The 18,876-nt window shown below is 48.4% G+C and overlaps 1 protein-coding gene across 1 annotated transcript in view; it reads right to left on the minus strand.

The window, feature by feature from the left end:
* SUSD6 (sushi domain containing 6) overlaps nt 1–16,865 on the minus strand; it is an 88,004-nt gene extending 71,139 nt beyond the window's left edge. The window contains exon 1 of the mRNA XM_060175560.1: nt 16,650–16,865. The gene's annotated coding sequence lies outside the window, so the exon portion shown is untranslated. The remainder of the gene's footprint in view (nt 1–16,649) is intronic.
* Between the last annotated feature and the right edge of the window lie 2,011 nt (nt 16,866–18,876).

Genomic DNA, 18,876 nt, shown 5'->3' on the forward strand with positions numbered 1-18,876 from the left:
CCCCATCCACCAACCTGTCAGCGCCTTCCACTATGGGGCACAGTGTCCCACCACCGCCAGCCTCTTCACACCTCTCCCCTTTGGAACCCCTCCCTGGATCTGCAGCAACAGACCACAGCTTACTGATGATTCATCCTGCAGTTTCCCTTACTTTGGGGAACTTCTAATTTCCTCACTGCCCACACAGCACCAGGGAACATGGATAGACAAACAGCGTTCTGGTCACTCTCCTCATTTTCCCTTCTCTTTTCTCATCAGCCGATAAACATTAGGTTAGAGAGGGGACTCGGTGGTCTCATGCACACCCAAGGCCCTGGGTTCCACTTCTTGGCACTACATTAAAAAAAAAACAATATCGGGGGTCGGGCGGTAGTGCGGCGGGTTAAGCGCAGGTGGCGCAAAGCGCAAGGACCGGCGTGAGGATCCTGGTTCAAGCCCCCCGGCTCCCCACCTGCAGGGGAGTCGCTTCACAGGCGGTGAAGCAGGTCTGCAGGTGTCTGTCTTTCTCTCCCCCTCTCTGTCTTCCCTTCCTCTCTCCATTTCTCTCTGCCCTATCCAACAACATCAATAACAACGATAATAATAACCACAACAATGGTAAAACAACCAGGGTAACAAAAGGGAAAAAAAATGGCCTCCAGGAGCAGGGGATTTGTGGTGTAGGCACGGAGCCCCGGCAATAACCCTGGAGGCAAAAAAAGAAAACAAAAAACAAACAAACAAAAAAACCCCACAACTACCTACATTACTGCTACCCATCTACCAGCACCAAGGTTCTGAAACCTGGTCATTTTACTGTTGCTCATATGTAGCTCAAGAAAAGGAGTTCACACTTGTACAGAGTAACCCTTCTCTTCATGATCCACATTTTCAAAAGCATGCAGAGCTCTTCAAAGATGGCCCGTGTGATCATATTTTCTAATTCCAGAAGTAACAGAAACACCCCCAGGAGAGGTCAAATCTGGACAGCAGAAACCAGCCATCCTGTGTTAACCACTTCCTAGTTTGTAGCCAAGTTCACAGCGAATGTCAAAAATAATACATGAAGCAAATAAGGTCAAACAGTAGGTGCAGTAGTACAAGCTAGTCTTAGGGTGTGACAGATGCTTCCGGAGGTTTTGTTTTGTTTTTAAAAGAATGACAAAGTTTGAGAAATAAACTATCTGTCCAAAAATTAACAGGGTGACTCCCTGGCCTTTGGATCACATTTTTGTTGTTATTGGTTGTTTTTTTTTTTTTCCAATGGGGCTTCACTGCTTCAGGCCAACTTCTTCAGGTAGAAAGACAGAGACACCAGAGCACAGAAATGTCCTTGAGCGTGCTGGGGGCCAAGTTTAAACCTGACCATGGCAAACCTAGCACATTAAGGGATGACAATTCTTAAGGGGCCCTGCAGTTTGTTTTAGCCTTGCTAAATAATTTTAGACGAACTCCAATACTCTCTTTCCTTTACCACCTCCCAATGCTAAGGTTTTTTTCCTATCAGAATGAGTATGGTGGGAAGAAAAAAGTATGTAAGTAATATATATATGTACACACACACACACACATCTCTAATGTCTTCTTTCTAAGTTCATCATTAATGCTATTCTTTCATTCCTTGTCATCAAGGCTCGTGGCCTCAAAGTCACCTTGCCACTTCACCCTTTTTAATTCTTTTTTAAAAACTTAAAAAAAAAATTATTTATTTATTTATTTTCTCTTTTTGTTGCCCTTGTTTTTTTTAATTGTTTTGTAGTTATTGTTGTTGTTATTGATGTCATCGTTGTTAGACAGGACAGAGAGAAATGGAGAGAGGAGGGGAAGACAGAGAGGGGGAGAGAAAGACAGACACCTGCAGACCTGCTTCACCGCCTGTGAAGCGACTCCCCTGCAGGTGGGGAGCCGAGGGCTTGAACTGGGATCCTTATGCCGGTCCTTGTGTTTCTTGCCATATGTGCTTAACCTGCTGTGCTACCTCCCAACTCCCTATTTTAATTCTTTACACCTGTGCAATCACTTAAGAACCATCCATTTAGTCCAGGATCTGACCATAAAGAAATGAGCAAGACAGTCCCTGACCCATAGAGTCTCATTTCTCCTATTCCCTTGCATAACTGCTCACATGTGCCTGCTTATGTCTCTCGCCCCTTACGATGCATTATTTGTCTTATGAGCAGGAGACAGGGACACCAGAGTGCCACGCCAGTACTTGTGCAGCAGGGATCAAAACTGGGGTCTCACGCATGCTAGTCCCACTGTCAACTCCCTGGGTCACCTGTTTTTCTCTACTTTAAAAAAAAAAAAGTGGGGGCATTCCACCATTAGAAAACATTACCAATTGAAAACATTAAAGCCAGAATCCTCACACCAGATCAAACTCCAAGAGCTATCTCACTGTGCAGAGAAATATGGTTTATTGTGCTGCTGGGGGTGGGGGTAGGAATAATTCTTCAAGGCTGCTTTCCAAGCCCTCCTTCCAAGCACACCTCCTGGTGCTTGCTGGATTGGAGTCACTGTCAAGTCCGGGGCAAGTCCTTCAGATTAGTTAAGTTTTACACAGCAGATCCCTCTAGCCTACTCTTGAATGGGATGACCTCTGGCTACTCCCCCAGACCGCTCCAGGGGCAAGTGTCTGTCCATTTTGTTCTAACAACTGTCCACCGTGCGTTAACTGAAGGCATTCACTGAGGACTTGCCCAACACGTGACTAGATTTACTTCCTTTTGGTTTCTGCAGCAACTAACTATCTACCCACCTCCCAACAGCCTGGCTGTGCAGCCTGACCAGATTATCAGCTCACAAATTATTATGACTTGAAGGTGCATGTAAAGAGAGGAGGAGGAGGAGGAGGAGGAGAAGGAGAAGAAAAAAGCAGATCAATGAACTCTTAAGAAATCCAGAGCTTGCTTTTCTTGCCATTCTGCTGTGTAACAAGCAAACTCCCCACAGGACAGAAAGAGGAGGGTGACAGCCTTCTTGGGACAGAGTTTCTACCTGGAGGCGGACGGAACTCAACAGCTGATAAGGAGAGGTCAAATCTGGACAACAGAAACCAGCCATTCTGTGTTAACCACTTCCTAGTCTGTACTCAAATTCACAGCGAATGTCAAAAATAATACATGAAGTAAATATTTAAGGTCGAACAGTAGGTGCAGTAGTGCAAGTTAGTCAACAGACCACTGGTTAATTTTTTTTTTTCACCACCAGGGTTATTACTGGGGCTCAGTTCAATAGGACAGAGAAAGATTGAGAGAGAATGGCAGATAGAGAAAGATAGACACCTTCACTACATGTGAAGCAGAGCCCCTGCAGGCGGGGAGTGGGGGGCTTGAACATGGGTCCTTGCGTTTGGTAACATGTGCACCTAGCCAGGGCACCACCTCCCAGCGCCCCCACTTGTTAAATCTTCATAAATGTTTTCTGGTATGCCAACCAAGAGGGCAGCACCCACGAAACACACAACGAAGGCTTTTCAAGATGGGCAAGCCAGCGTCTCTTCCTCCAGCCCAGGGAGTTTGTCTCCTTCCTGATCTGCTACAGTTAGAAATCTGTGTGCATGTTGCATTTTGACGGATGGCTGATTCCACATGAGATAAGTGTGAGAATATCACAACTGCAGTTGTGTAGGTTTGGGATCTGCTAGGGGGACAGAGATGTCTGGGACATCGCCCAGACAGTATGTCCCAGTTACTGGGCTGTTCTATTATGTCTAAGATACAACCAGCACCTTCGGCTGACCCACCTTGCCAGAAGGAACCCAAAGGGAAAATGACTCAGAGAACACACACACCATCTGTCTAGAGCCAGGTGACTTTTTTTGAATTGCAAAGAAGCAGAGCACAGAGACAAAATAGTTAAGCAGACACAGCCCTAAACAAACCACATCTATTTTAAGAAGAGTTCTTCTTCAGAAAAAGTACATTTAAGATTCATTTCAAGCTGGGAGATGGCTTATCATTCATAGGAAACAGACTCAAGCCCACATGGGAACACCACACCACAAAGCTCTGGTGCTGTGATGTCTCCCCCTTTTTTAATTAAAAAAAAAAAGTGCAAGTGTTGGTTTGGGAGAGAGCGGTAAAACCAAGCATGTCTGAGGTCCTGGTGCCAGGAAAGGAAGGAAGGGAGGCAGGGAGGGAGGTAAGCTACCTCGTTCCTGATGTTAGGGAGATTGGTACTGCAATAGTTGAAACTCAGAGCTTTAAGCCTGAGTTCCCAAGTTTGGTCCCCAGCACAAGGTATGCCACAGTGATTCTCTGATTCATTCTCTCCCATAAATAAATTTGAAAAAGGAAAAGATATATCTCCTTTTGTAATTTCACTATTAAAGCTATGACCACAGAAGGAACATGAATTTGTCCCTAACTATATGAGCCACACACAGCTGGCCTCCGAATTCCCTTTCTTAAGATAGACCCAGAGAATAAATAAGTGATCAATCCAGGGTAGAAAAAGCTAGGAGTGGGGCCGGGTGGTGGCGCACCTGGTTGAGCGCATGTGTTATAGTGCACAAGGACCCGGGTTCGAGCCCCGGCTCCCCACCTGCAGGGGGAAAGCTTTGCGAGTGATGAAGCAGGTCTGCAGGTGTCTCTCTGTCTCTCTTCCTCTCTATCTCCCCCTTTCCTCTTGACTTCTGGCTGTCTCCATCCAATAAATAAAGATAATAAAAAATTTAATACATAAATATTTAAAGAAAAAGCTAGGAGTCAGGAATTATGATTTCTCTCCTGGCCCTGTCATCACTCAGAGAAAAAAAAGCCTCTTACCATCTGTTTCCCATTTGTTTTTTTGATAAAGTCAGAAGGTAAAATGAGATGGCCCTCAAAGTCCCAGCTTTCTAACTCCGGCATTTTATAAGCATACAGAAGCCTCTCTTATATTTGGTTTACAGTATAAGGAGTTTTGGTAACATCTGAATACCAGAGTCAAGAATTCCAGTTTTCTCCCCACCTGCAGGGGGCACGCTTCACGAGTAGTGAAGCGGGTCTGCAGGTGTCTATTGTTCTCTCCCTCTCAACTTCTTTGTCCTAGCAAATAAAATAGAAATAAATAAATAAATAAGAAAGAAAATATGGTCGCTGAGCGTGGTGAATTTGTAGTGCCGGCATCAGGCCCTAGTGATAAGCCTGTTGGCAAAAACAAGTAAATAAATAAATTAAATTAAATGAAAATATCCCGGTTTTCAGGCCGGAAGGAGAGAGCTCTCTTGACAGAGCACACCTCTCACCGTGTGCCGACTAGGGCCCTAGCACACAGGGGCACCCTGGGGGCACAGACTTCATGAGTGGTGGAGTGAAGCTGTGGTAACTCTCTCCCCCTCTCTAAATAAATAAATAAATGAAAGGAAAAAAAAAGTCGCCTGGAGAGACTGCTTGCAGTGGTACCATGCATGCATGAAGCTCTGACACCACTTAAAAAAAAAAAAACCCCAATCTCCAGATTAAGATTTATTCTGACTGATTAAAGACTACATTACAATAGGACTGACTTTTAGTGTATTTTCGTGTGTGTGTGTGTGTGTGTGTGTGTGTGTGTGTGTGTGTACCATCTGTACTCACCAAAGCTGCCACCACACCAAATGTAACCCTCCACCTATTTTATTGCTCCTCTGTCAGATTCAGATTTCTTGTCTCAACCCACTCTGCCTTTTGAGACCCCTAAGATTTTGGAACAGAATTTGCATTTATAGGTTAAGTCCACTCCAATTCCGAAATATTTCCTAGTGAACCGTGGCAGGGTTGTTCAAGGTTGCTCTCATACATACTTCTATACACACACACACACACACACACACACACACCGTTGGACTTGGCTCTAAGTACAGGGACCTGGTATGGGTACAGACGAACACAATTCAACTTCCTCGTTCTTGGCCCTGTGTCTGTCCCACGTGTCTCGCTGGGTGGAACCAAAATGACTCTCTGATTAAAAAAAAAGCGGGGGGGGGGGGGCGAGGAAGGAGCTGCAGGAGCAGTTACGGGGAGCTCTGGAAAAGTCTCTACAAGCAAGGAAATCAAGACCAGCTTTTAATCAAGAATGCCTGCTGAGGAGAGAGTACAGTGGTTATGCAAAAAGACTTTCATGCTTGAGTCAATCCCCGGCAGAGCCATAAGCCAGAGCTGAGCAATGTTATGGTTCAAATAAGTAAATAAAATGCCAGTGCATCCAATTAGGGCAAGGGCAAAAGGAGATCTCGCATTATTTCAGTCAGACGGCTGGGATGATGTAAAGCCACTCAGGGAGATCCTTTAGAGGAAATGATACCCCTGCACCACCACCTGCTCTCTGTGCCTGGGGTGAGCTGTATTTTTAATCTTGGGTGCAGTTGAGCTTCGGCAGTAAGGAGAGCCTGACGTGGGCTGTTCTAAAGAGCATTCTTTGTCAGATCCACATCTAAACCACATTCACACGCCCTCTCCCTTACCCCTGCTCTCGCTGACTCTAGTCGGTAAGCATTCTAGCAGCAGCTTCCAGGCAGGTGCACAGAACTTTAGCATACAGTTCTCTCACAAGGAAAGGGAAAATTTCCGAAAACTACAAATTACATTTGCTAAGGAAGGCTCCGTGGGGCTCACGGTGAAATCTTCTTTATAAAACACAAGGGTGGTGCACCTGGCTGAGCACACATGCTGATATGCAAAGATATAGGTTCAAGCCCCCAGCCCCCACCCGCAGGGGGAAGATTCACGTAAGTGATGAAGCAGAGCTGCAGGTGTCTGTCTGTCTGTCTGTCTGTCTCTCTCTCTCCCTTCCTCCTCTCTTGATTTTTCTGTTTCTATCCAACAAACAAAACAGAATTAAGAAAACAAAACACAATGACCATGGTCCGGGCGATGACAGCTCACCCAGGAGAGCACATGCTTTCCTAAATGTGACAGACAACTCTCAGTGACTCCCCTTTGCCTGGTGTTCGAAAGTGGTGGTCAAGGGCTCGAACCTGGGTCTCTGCACCTGGTAAAGTGTGTGCTCTACTGGCGCGTTACCGCTCAGCCTCTGGAGCAATCTTAACAGCACTAGAGAACCAAGGGCCTGGCTTTAACTGCTCTTCCCCGGACTGCACAAGCAAGCAGGGCACCGACCCCAGCTGAAGATATGGATGAGCCTTTAGTCACCCCTTAGAGTCAGCTCAACAAGAAAAGCAGCACAGAACTGGTGTGTGGGGACCAGGCAGGGTGCACCCGCTTGAACAAGCCACAGCGCACAAGGCCACACCTCAAGCCCAGGTCCCCACTTGCGGAGGGCAGGGAGGGGGGGCTCAGGAGAGCTGAAGCAAGGCTGCAGGTGTGTCTCTCTCTTTTTTCTATCTATACTCAGTAAACAAACAAAAAAGGACATGACTGAAGCCCTTTAAAAAAAAAAAGGGAGACAACTGGCATGCGTAACAATTTGCATGTGTGAAGCCCTGGATTCCATCTGCAGTACTGGCAGTACATGCACAAAAGTGAAGCTCTGGTCTCTCTTACAATACTGAAATATTCTACAACACAGGTGACCCTCAACATTATGCTCCAGTCAATTATGAAATAACATATATATGACTCCGCCTACAGCAAATGTCCACATGAACTCCAGAGAGAACCTAGAGACTAGCAGGGGAGGCGCACACTAAGGGGCAGGGAGTGACTACTGGTGGAGTTTCCTTCTGGGGAAATGTGACACAATGCCCTAAAATTAGATTATGGTGACATCTGCGTGATTCTGAAAATAAGCTAAATTCCACTAAACTGCACATTTTTAACGGATGAATTTTATGATACAGAATTTATATCTCAGGGCCGGGGGTGCACCTGGTTGAGTGCACATGTTACAGTGTGCAAGGGTCCAGGTTCAAGCCCCCGATCCCCACCTACAGGGCGGAAGCTTCATAAGTGGTGAAGCAGGGCTGCAGGTGTCTCCTTCCCTCTGTTTCTCTCTGCCTTTATCCAATAAATAAACAATAAATTATGCCTCAATCAAGCTGTTAAAGAAACATGAGATGGACGAGTGAGATACAATAATGGTTATGCAAAAAGACTTTCAGGCCTGAGGCTCCAAAGTTCCAGGTTCAATACTGTGCAACACTATTAAGTCACAGCTTAGTAGTGTTCTGGTCTCGGTCTTTCTCTCTCTCTCTGCATCTTTCATTAAAATAGTGTATTAAAACACACACACACACACACACACACACACACACACAGAAAACTTAAATCATCCTGTGGCAAACTTAGAAATAATCTAGATGTTCTAGGGTATTAACAATCACAACTGATCTATCTGATGGAAGATCAATTGTGAAGCCATCAGAAATCACTTCATAGGCTGAGAGGTGGTCCGTACCTAGGCAGAGCACACACTCCACCATAGGAAAGGCCCCAGGCCCGAGCCCCGAACCCCGAACCCCGAGCCCCAGCAGCACATAGGAGGACCCAAAGAGGGAGAGTTGAGAGTGGCAGAGCAGTGGTCCAGTATGTGTCTCTCTCTCCTCCTGGGGTGGGTGGGGGAGATCCCACAGGCACAAAGATGTAGCAAAAACCTTGGCAGCAAATAAACAAGCACTTAAGCCTAGCAGCCAGGGGGGCAGCTCGGCCGCAGGAGCAAAGCCTGCACGCATGAGGCCAAGCTCAATAACCTGCACAGCAAGTGCCAGAGCAAAACGCTGGTCTCTTCTCATAAAATACAGCTACTTTCATCTTAAGAAAATGTTTATGTTACATTAAATAAAAAAACAAAAAGAGTTCATGATTGACTATCCAGTGGTTACCAACTAAAGGACAGATAAAAGGAAATAAATTCTAGTGTTAAGAGGTTAAAATATGAGCTGGCAAGATAGCTCACCTAGAAGGGTGCCTGCTTTGCCACCTGTACAACCCAGGTGTGAGCCCCGCCTCCACTGCCCTGGTACTGTGGTATCTTGTTATTGCTGCCATGGTTGCTGGGTAGGACAGAGAGAAATCCAGAGAGATGGGGAATGCAAAAGGGGGAGAGAAAGACCTGGTTCATGGCTTGTGAAGTGACCCCGCCTGCAGGTGGCGAGCTGGGGGCTCCTTCTGTCTGTTTCTAATGGGGGGGGGGGCAGCCTGTAATCACTGAAGCCTTGGTGATGACAATAAAAAGAAAAGATGACAGGGGCTGGGCGGTAGCACAGTGGGTTAAGCGCATGTGGCACAAAGTGCACAGACTGACATAAGGATCCCGGTTCGAGCCCCCGGCTCCCCACCTGCAGGGGAGTCTCTTCACAGGCTGTGGGTGAAGCAGGTCTGCAGGTGTCTGTCTTTCTCTCCCCCTGTCTTCCCTATCTCTCTCCATTTCTCTCTGTCCTATCCAACAATAGCAATGACAACAATAATAAAAATGACAACAAGGGCAACAAAAATGGGAAAAAATGGCCTCCAGGAGCAATGGATTCATAGTGCAGGCACCGAGCCCCAGCAGCAATTCTGGAGGCAAAAAATAAATAAATAAATAAATTAATTAATTAAATAAAAAATTAAAAGATTTCTTTTGTAATAGATTTATTTGCTTATAAATAAGAGTGGAGGAGGGGACTAGAGCATCATTCTGGCTTATATACACTGGGAATTGAACTTGAGATCTCATTCCACTGTCCCAACGCCCAGGCCACCATTTATTTTAATGAGAGAATCCAGCGCACTGATCGGTTTTGGTGTATGGAATTGTTAGGGATTGATTCTGGGACTGCTGAGTCTCAGGCATGACCGCAAGTGATAGATGATCTCACCAACCTCTTGACAATTTTGTTTAAAAGAAGTAGCTCAGTGGTAGAGTGCAGGACTTGCATGTGTACATTCCTGAATCCGATCCCCAGCACCATATATGTCAGTGATGACTTGGTCTCTCTCATTAATAAATATAATTTTTGATTTATTTGATGTGTGTGTGTGTGTGTGTGTGTGTTTGTGTGTGTGTGCGTGCGCGCGTGTGTGAAACTGAGAGCCCAGAGCGCTGCTCAGATCTGGAATTATTTAGTGCTGGGGTTTGAATCTGAGACCTCTTACATGCAAATCCTGTGCACAGCTCTTCCCAGGGCTCTATTATCGATGATTAAAAAAAAAAAATCACCCTTAAAGCTCCCCTCTGTGTCTAGACTGTAATCTAAAATGCAAAATAAGCAAAACCACCTGGTTCTCTGTTTCAAGTTCCCTTTTTAAAATTTCTACCCACTTAGTTCACTTAGATTAAATGAGAACAGCTCCAAGAAAGGAGGAATAAACCTTCCTATCTCTGTCCCTTCTCGGAAAATGTTCTTAAAAACAAAATTTTAGCCAGGACAAATTAAAGGGCAACCCCATATTCTGATAATATATCAGTGTGAGAGACGGCAAGTCAGTGCTGGCAGTAGTTTGGATTTGGAAAGATTAGGTGGTCCCCTTTCTTAACAAAGAACAGAGCAGCCTGAGAGTTTGTACAGTGCCGCAACTCTGAACCCACACTACCTGAGTCCTGAGTTTGACCCCTGGCATCACACCAAGATCATGTGCTTGGCCTCCCTCTATTTCTCTCTTATGGAATACATACATCATTCAAAGATAAAGCAGGGGGGCTGGGCGGTAGCACAGCGGGTTAAGCGCACATGGTGCAAAGTGCAAGGATCCCAGTTCGAGCCCCCGGCTCCCCACCTGCAGGAGGTCGCTTCCCAGGCGGTGAAGCAGGTCTGCAGGCGTCTCTCTGTCTTCCTCTCCTCTCTTGGTTTCTCTCTGTCCAATCTGACAATAACAACAATAACAATAACAACAACAAGAGCAACAAGGTTAACAAAAGTGGGAGAAGTAACCTCCAAGAGCGGTGGATTCGTATGTACTGGAGGCACCAAGCCCTAGTAATAACCCTGGAAGAAGAAATAAAAAAGGAAAAAAGGATATAAAGGTGAGGTAGCCCGATGAAAAAGAATGGGAAGGAAGAACATCTTGAAAAGAATCCCAAAGTCACCTCTTCTCCCCACAACTTTTGCGTCCAACCTCCAACTACATGAGAAAAGAACCGAAATCACTGATTTTTTTTTTTTTTTTATCACAGAAGATTCTCTTTTGAGTAACAAAAGAACTAACAGTCACCACTTCTACCATCTGCAAACTCACTGAAAACCTATTACTGTGATCAGAAAACCCAGCCTGCTTTCCCCAGCCAAGCGGTAGAGCCACGCTAAGAGAAAAATGCTGAGACGCGTATGTGTGTGGGCAGGGTCCAGGGGAGACATCTGAAGGCACACTGCTACACTGCTTGCTATCTGGCAAGCCTAAGGCTCTAGTTAGGGTAGTGACAGCACAGAGAACTGTGTCTGTTTCTTCTTAAGAAAATGCTTCCAAACACCCTGTTTATGTAGATACTGCACACATTCTTGGCACGCAACCAGCAGATGTATCAAGAGTGCCTTGCTCTCCTTTTTTTGAGATATAAGAACCATGGAAAAAAAGAATGCATCACAGGTAACACCAACGTCCAGGAAGCCTTTATTCAGTTCTCACCACGCTGCTTCATTTTCTGTTTCTCTACCAGTTTCTTCAGAGACTCAACTGTCTCCCGGCCCTGACAGTAGCTAATGAGCCTTTTAGGCTGAAGTGACCCAGTTTAGTGCTGCTACCTGTGTAACAACAGAGTGGAGACTTCCACATTCAGATAAGAATCAGAAGACGAGGGAACAAATAGAGGAACCTTTTGGTTTCTAGGCCAAAGGACAGAAAGAAAAAGAAAAAGGTCACTCTCACAGACGTGTGTGAGCGCAAGGAAAAGGAGCCGCCTACAGGTGCTGCGCAGTCTTCCCGCTAAAACTTGGGCCTTCTAAGAGGGTAGGTAGCTCTTTGCTCAGCACCTCTACTTTGTTGGATAAAGTTTTTTTTTTTTTTTTTTCTTTGTACACTGAAACGCTCATGAACTCACAATTATCCAAGGCAGCAAGGCTATTGCCTTGAATCTGAGTCATGGTGGAGGAACAGATCTTCCTTCTCAAGGACCGCCACCCCATCACTGTCTGGCAATTGCTCTGTGGCTCTCAGCTCCACGGCTGTTTAGCAAACGCGCCCGCCAATGCCATCGGCACCCCCAGGCCAGCCACACACACGCCTCTGGCCGCCTTCTTCACTCCCACTGATGTGGAAATAGCTCTGCCAGCAGTACAGTCATTATTTCTCGCTGCTCTACATTTCAAGTTTCCTGCGATGTAGCAAGATAACTTAAAGAATTTAATTTTTCAAAAAGCATTCAGGTCAGAGGAATAGTTCACCGGTAGGGTGCTTGCCTTGAAGTGCATGTGTCCATGTTCGAGTCCTCGACTACATGAAGCGCCAGGCTGCTGGTCAGCTCTGGTGTCTCTCTCTCTGTCTGAATGCAGCAGTGGCCTGGGAACTACGACATCTTATCTATGTGAGGCTGGAGCTCATCAAAAGCACATAAGCAAACAGATATTTAACTGACAGGGAAACAGTGCAGCAGCAATGCAGAGGCCTCGCTCAGGTTCAATACCCAGCACCAACAGCCAGAGCTGAGTAGAGTTCTGGCAAAAAGAGAGGGAGAAAGAGAGAGAAGAAAAAGACATTTGCTGAATGAAATCTCACTACAATAGAATATGTGGGTGTTATAACTATATAAAAGTCATCTGGAGGAGAAACAGGGGAGTCTTTTTTATAACAGATACAGTTATGATTTATTCCAGTATTCTCTTAAGGGTATCTTTAACACTCAAGACTTCATCAAAACAGTACTTGTTTCGAAGAAAAAAAAATACGAAGAAAAGAAAATGGGAAAGGGGGAGCTGGGTGGCACTGGGCAGCAGCAGCACTGCAGGCATGAGGGACTGCAGGCATGAGGTCCTGGTGTCAAGTCCTAGCACCGAATATGCCAGAGTGACGCCCTGGTGCTCTCGTTTCTTGTTGATAACTAGATCTGCTCGTCTCTGGTGGTGGTGTCAGGGGTTTGCAGGGCTCAAACCTTTGACCTCTTGCATCTAAGTCCTGTGTTCTACCACCCTAGTCCAAACAAATCCATTTTAAAAGACCGGGGTTCAAGACCCCCAGTCCCCACTGGCAGAGGGAAGCTTCACACGTGATGATACAGTGTTGGTTTCTATCTTTCTTTCTCTTTTTCATCATCCCCTTTCCTACTGATTTCTGTCAGAATAAATAAATAAATTATTTTATAAGTAAAATATTTATAAAAATCTTTATAAACTTTATAAATAAATATTTTTAAACATTTTTATCTTTATTTATTTATTGGAATAGAGACAGCCAGAAAGCAAGAGGGAAGGAGGAGATTGAGAGGGAGAGAGACAGGGACACCTTCAGTCCTGCTTCACCACTTGCAAAGTTTCCCCCCTATAGGTAGGGACTCGGGGCTCGAACCCAGGTCTTTGTGAATGGTGATGTGTGCATTCAACCAGGTGCGCCACTGTCGGCCTCAAATAAATTATTTCTAAAAATAAGAGTTTTTTTTGTTTTTTTTTTTAACTTCGTATGTGTAGGTTCCAAATAGGAGATCACATACCCACACAGAAATTCAGTAAAATGCTTCATGTGTGGAATTGCCCGGCTGGTCCTAGTGGATCTGAATCTCTGGTCTCTGCTGAAGCACGTCCAGGCTGTGTGCAGACATTACAAGCCCGCTGCTAGGGGCTGAGCTCACGCTGACGCTGCTGCTGCTGCCTCCTTGGTAAATGGAAACTACAGGAGAAAGACAGCCACCTGTGCCTCTAGCCTTAGCGCCCTGCAAGCAGCTCTGCCGGAGATATTCACCCCCCAGCTCACCTGTTTTGGTTTAGGAAGCGTGATTATATGTCCATTAACTCTTCTAAAAAATACTATTCACTCTCCAAACCCAGACAAGGGATCAGCAGTTACCTGACTGTTCAAGACCTAGGGGTGTGGATAAGAGAACAGAGAAAGATCCGAAACAATAGGCAAGTTTATATCCGCGCAAGAAAAGCATGGGAGTAAAACACTGCGCAGTAAACTTGAAAGCGCTCCTCCCTTTGTAAGAAGTCCGGCGCGTCAGCCCCTCTGCATGTGCTTGTGCGTGTGTGCCTGGGGGGGTATCGCTGGCATGGCTGCCATGGCAGCCGCAGAGGAGGAACTCCCTGCCCTGAGATGCGGACCGACAGGACGGAGACCGGCCAGGAAACCAAAATGCTCAGGCCTCTCTCTTCCCGCACCAGTGTAGCACTTCATTCCGCCTCGCACCCTCTTCTGCCGCTCTGAATGCCAGACTGAGGATGCAGGCTACATACAGCAGACTGCGCGGGGCCACCAGGTGAGCTCTGAACACTCAGACAGTGCAGGGTGCAGGGTGCAGGGTGCAGGGTGCAGGGTGCAGGGCAGAGGCCGAGCAGGCCCACCCTCAGGATCCGAGCGCCTGTTCCCACCTGGCTGTCTGGCTGTGGCTGAGAACCTGTCTAGTGAGTGCTGTTCTGCGGTAATCCCCGAGCAGTTATTTGGTGACAGAAGTGCTGTCTTTCAGCTCTCACAAGAACACTGTCCTCTACTTAACTCACAGCACAGACGTTCCTTTAGCAATGAATGGTCACCAACAGAAATTAGCTGCATAAACCCAAACAAACCGACTTAAAGACTGAATTCCATGAGAGCCTGGCTGTGGCTCTCTATTCCAGGAAGTGTCCCCCAAACCTATTCCCCAAACCTCGCAGTGCCTGGCATCCACTCAAAGTCACACGAATATTCCTGAGTGCTGGCTGAAAGGATGCATGCGCAAAAGAATGTCGTGCCAACGTACTTTGTGTGCTTCTGGGAGCTGAGGTGCTCACTAGCCTTGGAGCAGACTGAACACGTACCCCTGAGAAGCTTCTAGCAAGGCTCCTATTTGAGCTGCACCAAAAGATAAGCCAACCAGAAAGCTGGCAGTGCGACCCAGCAGGGATGAGTGGGCTCCATGATAAGCCAGCGCCTGTGACCTTGGGCAAGTGAAGAAGTCTGACTTTGTGCTCTCAACTGGAAAAATGGGAAGGGCTATTTTTACCTCTCACAGTTTTTCTTTTCTTTTTTTTTTTTTCAGTATTTATCTATTTAGTTATTTTCCCTTTTGTTGCCCTTGTTGTTTAACATTGTTGTGGTTGGATAGGACAGAGAAATGGAGAGAGGAGGGGGAGACAGAAAGACAGACACCTGCAGACCTGCTTCACCGCCTGTCAAGCGACTCCCCTGCAGGTGGGGAGCCGGGGCTCGAACCGGGATCCTTAGGGGGTCCTGAGGGGATCCTTAGGCTGGTCCTTGCGCTTCGCGCCACCCGCGCTTAACCCGCTGCGCCATGGCCCTGCCCCTCCTCTCAGTTTCTTAACTGAGGTCAATACGGTAAAGTTCTCGGCCGGGGAGCCGGTCGGGGTGGCAGGTGACAGTGCTCCTAGGCGGCATCCTCCAGCTCCAGCAGCCGGAGCTGAGCTGAGCAACGTAGATGAAAAAGCAGCGCGCCGGGAGCCTGCATCGTGGTTCTGCAGGAGGCTTTCATGCCCGAGACTCGCAGCTGCGCACCAGGCTGGGTTCCCAGCACCACCATCGGCCAGAGCTAAGCAGCAAATTATTATTCTCATCAAAATAATAATAGTAATAATGATTTTTTAAACATTAAAACACACAGGGGGCCAGGCGGTGGCGCACCTGGTGAAGCACACATATCAAAGTGCGCAAGGATGCAGGTTCAAGCCCCCGGTCCCCACCTGCAGGGGGGAAGCTTCACGAGCGGCGAAGCAGGGCTGCGGGTCTCTCTCTCTCTCTCTCTCCCTCTCTCTCTCGCTCCCTTCTCAATTTCTCTCTGGCTCTATGCAATAATAAATAATTTAAAAAAAATGTTAAAACATCAATTAAAAAAAAGAAGAAGAAGAAGAAAAAGCACCGTCCTTCACACAGTTTAGTAAACAGCAAACCCTCCTGAACTCCGTCCTCTCGTCACCACGGTCGCTTTATTTTAAAGACTTTATTTTCTCTCTTTCACGGAGAGAGGGCAGGAGACAACAAACCCTCAAAGTCTGCGGAAACTTGCCTCGCTGGCTGCATAGGCTTTTTTCTTTTTTCTTTTTCGTTCAAACCGCCCAGGTCCAGAAGGTTCAGGACTCAGTGCCAGATGCATGTCACCACTAGCCCTGGGCGGGAGGGACAGACGGGGGGGGGGGGGACAGTCTAGGTGTGAAATCGACAAAACAGAGAGAGAGAGGGAGAGAGATGGAGGGGGAGAGAGAGAGGGAGAGAGAGAGAGAGAGGAGTGTGTGCGTGTGTGTTGCACGGATTCACTCAGCTAAAGAAACGAAACCAGCAAGAAACGCAGACAGACAGACGGACAGACAGACGGGTGGGGAGGGTCCGCAAAGCCGAGACCCGGCAGCTCGCTAGGGAACAGGCGGCCGCGGGAGAAGTTTGTCTGTCTGTCTGTCTGTCTGTCTGGGGGGCCGGGGGGCTACAGAGCAGCCGGGGGCTCCGGGGCTCGCCCGCTCGGGGTCCCCAGCCGCCGCCGGGAGGACGCGGGAAGCCACTCGGGAGGACTCTGCCCGCCTCCTCCGCGACCCCCGACCCCGCGACCCCCGACCCCGCGTCCTCCGACCCCGCGTCCCCGGCCGCAGTGACCCCGCGCCCCCCGGCCCCATCCTGACGTCCTCGGGGTCCCCGCGGCCCGACTGACAGCCGCCCGCCCCGCGCCCATGACAGCGGCCGGGCCCCGCCGCGATGACAACTCACCGGGCGGCGCGGCGACCTCCGGGAGGGAGGGGGCGCTCGCAGCCTCCGCGGCGCCGGGGCGCTCTCGGGGGCGGGGGGGGGGTCGAGGCGAGGCCCCGGGAGCGCGGGGCTGGGCGGGGAGGCGGCGGGGGGCGGCGGGAGAGGCGATCGCCGGCTCGGGAGCGACGACGGAGAGCGCGGACCGTAGCGGCGGCGGCGCCCGCGTCACTGGCTCAGCTGCGCCGCGCGGGCGGGGGCGACCCGCGGAGGGGCGGGAGGGGGCGGGGCCAGGCGCGCACGCAGCAAGCCCCGCCCCGTCGGCTTACGGCGGACAGTACGCATGCGTCGGCGGCGGGCGCCACGCCCCGCGGGAGGCGACGCTGGGGGGGTGGGGGTGGGGGTGGGGGTGGGGGGGCGCTTAAAGAGACAGTGACAGCGACTGCGGGGCGGGGAGTGCAGCCATGCGCAGCGTGCCGTGTAGGTTTCTTCCTGGTGTTATTATCTGGATTTGAAAGTTACTGTAATTTTACAGAAAAAAGAAAAAAGGTTTACTCTCAGGTTCCTCTAACGCTGATCGAATCTCTGGTCCGTGTTGTAGCGGAGGCAGGTCTTTCTCCCCCAGGAAAGCAAGTGCTTTTGAGCCTGGGGAGATAGCACAGTGGTTATGCACACACACCCTCATGCCTGAGGCTCCAAGGTCCCAGGTTCAGTCCCTCGCACCACCGTAAGCCAGAGCTGAGCACTGCTTTAGTGAAAAGAAAAGAGAAAAAAAAAAAAAGCAAAGTAAAAAGCATTCTTAAACTTTGCAGCTGGAAACCTTCTTAATTGCCACCCCCTCTCCCACCTGAGATGGTGAGTGTGGTTCAAATGGACATGCTTAAAAACAAACAAAAAAAAGCATATTTATTAATTTATTTATAGAAACAATAGTCAATCCCTATCCGTGACCTTGGGGGAACTGCTGTAGCTTCCAGAGGAGGGATTGGGGACAAAACTCTGCTCTGTCGGGAAGGGTGTGACATTATTACCCCCCCCCCCCCCCCCCCGTTACCTTGGGATTCAGTAAATCAAGATTAAGTCCCTAATAACATTTAAAGTAAGTAACAAAGATAAAACAGTGAAACATGCAGATTCCTGCCCCACCACTGGTCCCCCGGGCCCAGTCCAGCTGTATTTGAACCTGGGCTCTGCTGCTATTTCCCCACAGGGTGCAGAGGAGCAGAGGGAGCAGACCTGCTTGTTGTCACAGTCCTGGCTGGGCCCTGGAAGGCTGTGCCACTTGTCACTTACGCATCTGTCCTGGGAGATAAGTCGCCTTTGAGGTTTGTACTGGACTTCAGCCCCAGGATGGTGATGACTGTGATTTGCTTTGTCATTTTCTTTTGTCTCCTTGTGCCCCAGGGTCTCAGTGCTGTGCCTGTCCCTGAGGACTTAGATAAACACCAAAGCTGTAGTTCTGGTCTGGCAGGCGTCTCTGCTAGGGAAAGATAGAAACAGGTTGGGGGTGTGGATCCACCTGCCAGTGCCCATGTCCAGTGGAGAAGCAATGACAGAAGCCAGAACTCCCACCTTCTGCTCCCCATAAAGAATGTTGGTTTATACTCCCAGAGGAATAAAGACTAGGGAAGTTTCCAATGGAGGGGATGGGATATGGAACTGTGGTGGTGGGAACTGTGTGGAATCACACCCCTGTGATAACCCTACTCCAAACAATCTTGTAAATCAATATGAAATCACTAATTAAAAAAAAAAAACATTAAAAAAATGCCCTTCGGACTAGGACACTGCCCTCCAGGACAGGCTTCTCACCTATCTTAGTTCTAGTAAGTTCCTGCAACAGTGCGATGAATGCACTGGGCTTGTCCTCAAGTTTGCTACAGCTAAGCGAGCAGTATATTTCCTCCAAGAAAACTTTCCCCTGGAGCCTGGCCGGATCCAGTCAGGATCTGGTCATTGCTAGCTGTTGCTTACGCCCATCCTGCCCAGACTTGCTCAGCCTTCTTTCCCCCTTGTCATTCTAGCCTAGGCTCACCAGAATAGGCAGACGTCCCTCCCAGCTCACCTCTCCCCTACCCCCACCCACCCACCCTTGCACTAGGACTGGGATGCCCACACCCCTAGGAGATTAAAAAGCAAAGATCTGCTTGGGTCTGCAGTAGAACTCAGCAAACCTGTAAGTCACAGAACATTCCAGGCAGGCAAACCCCAGCACCGTCCCCCCCTCCTCCTTCTCCCTCGAGGTGACATG

The sequence above is a fragment of the Erinaceus europaeus genome, chromosome 16, assembly GCF_950295315.1.
Source record: "Erinaceus europaeus chromosome 16, mEriEur2.1, whole genome shotgun sequence".
In the NCBI taxonomy this organism is placed as follows: domain Eukaryota; kingdom Metazoa; phylum Chordata; class Mammalia; order Eulipotyphla; family Erinaceidae; genus Erinaceus; species Erinaceus europaeus.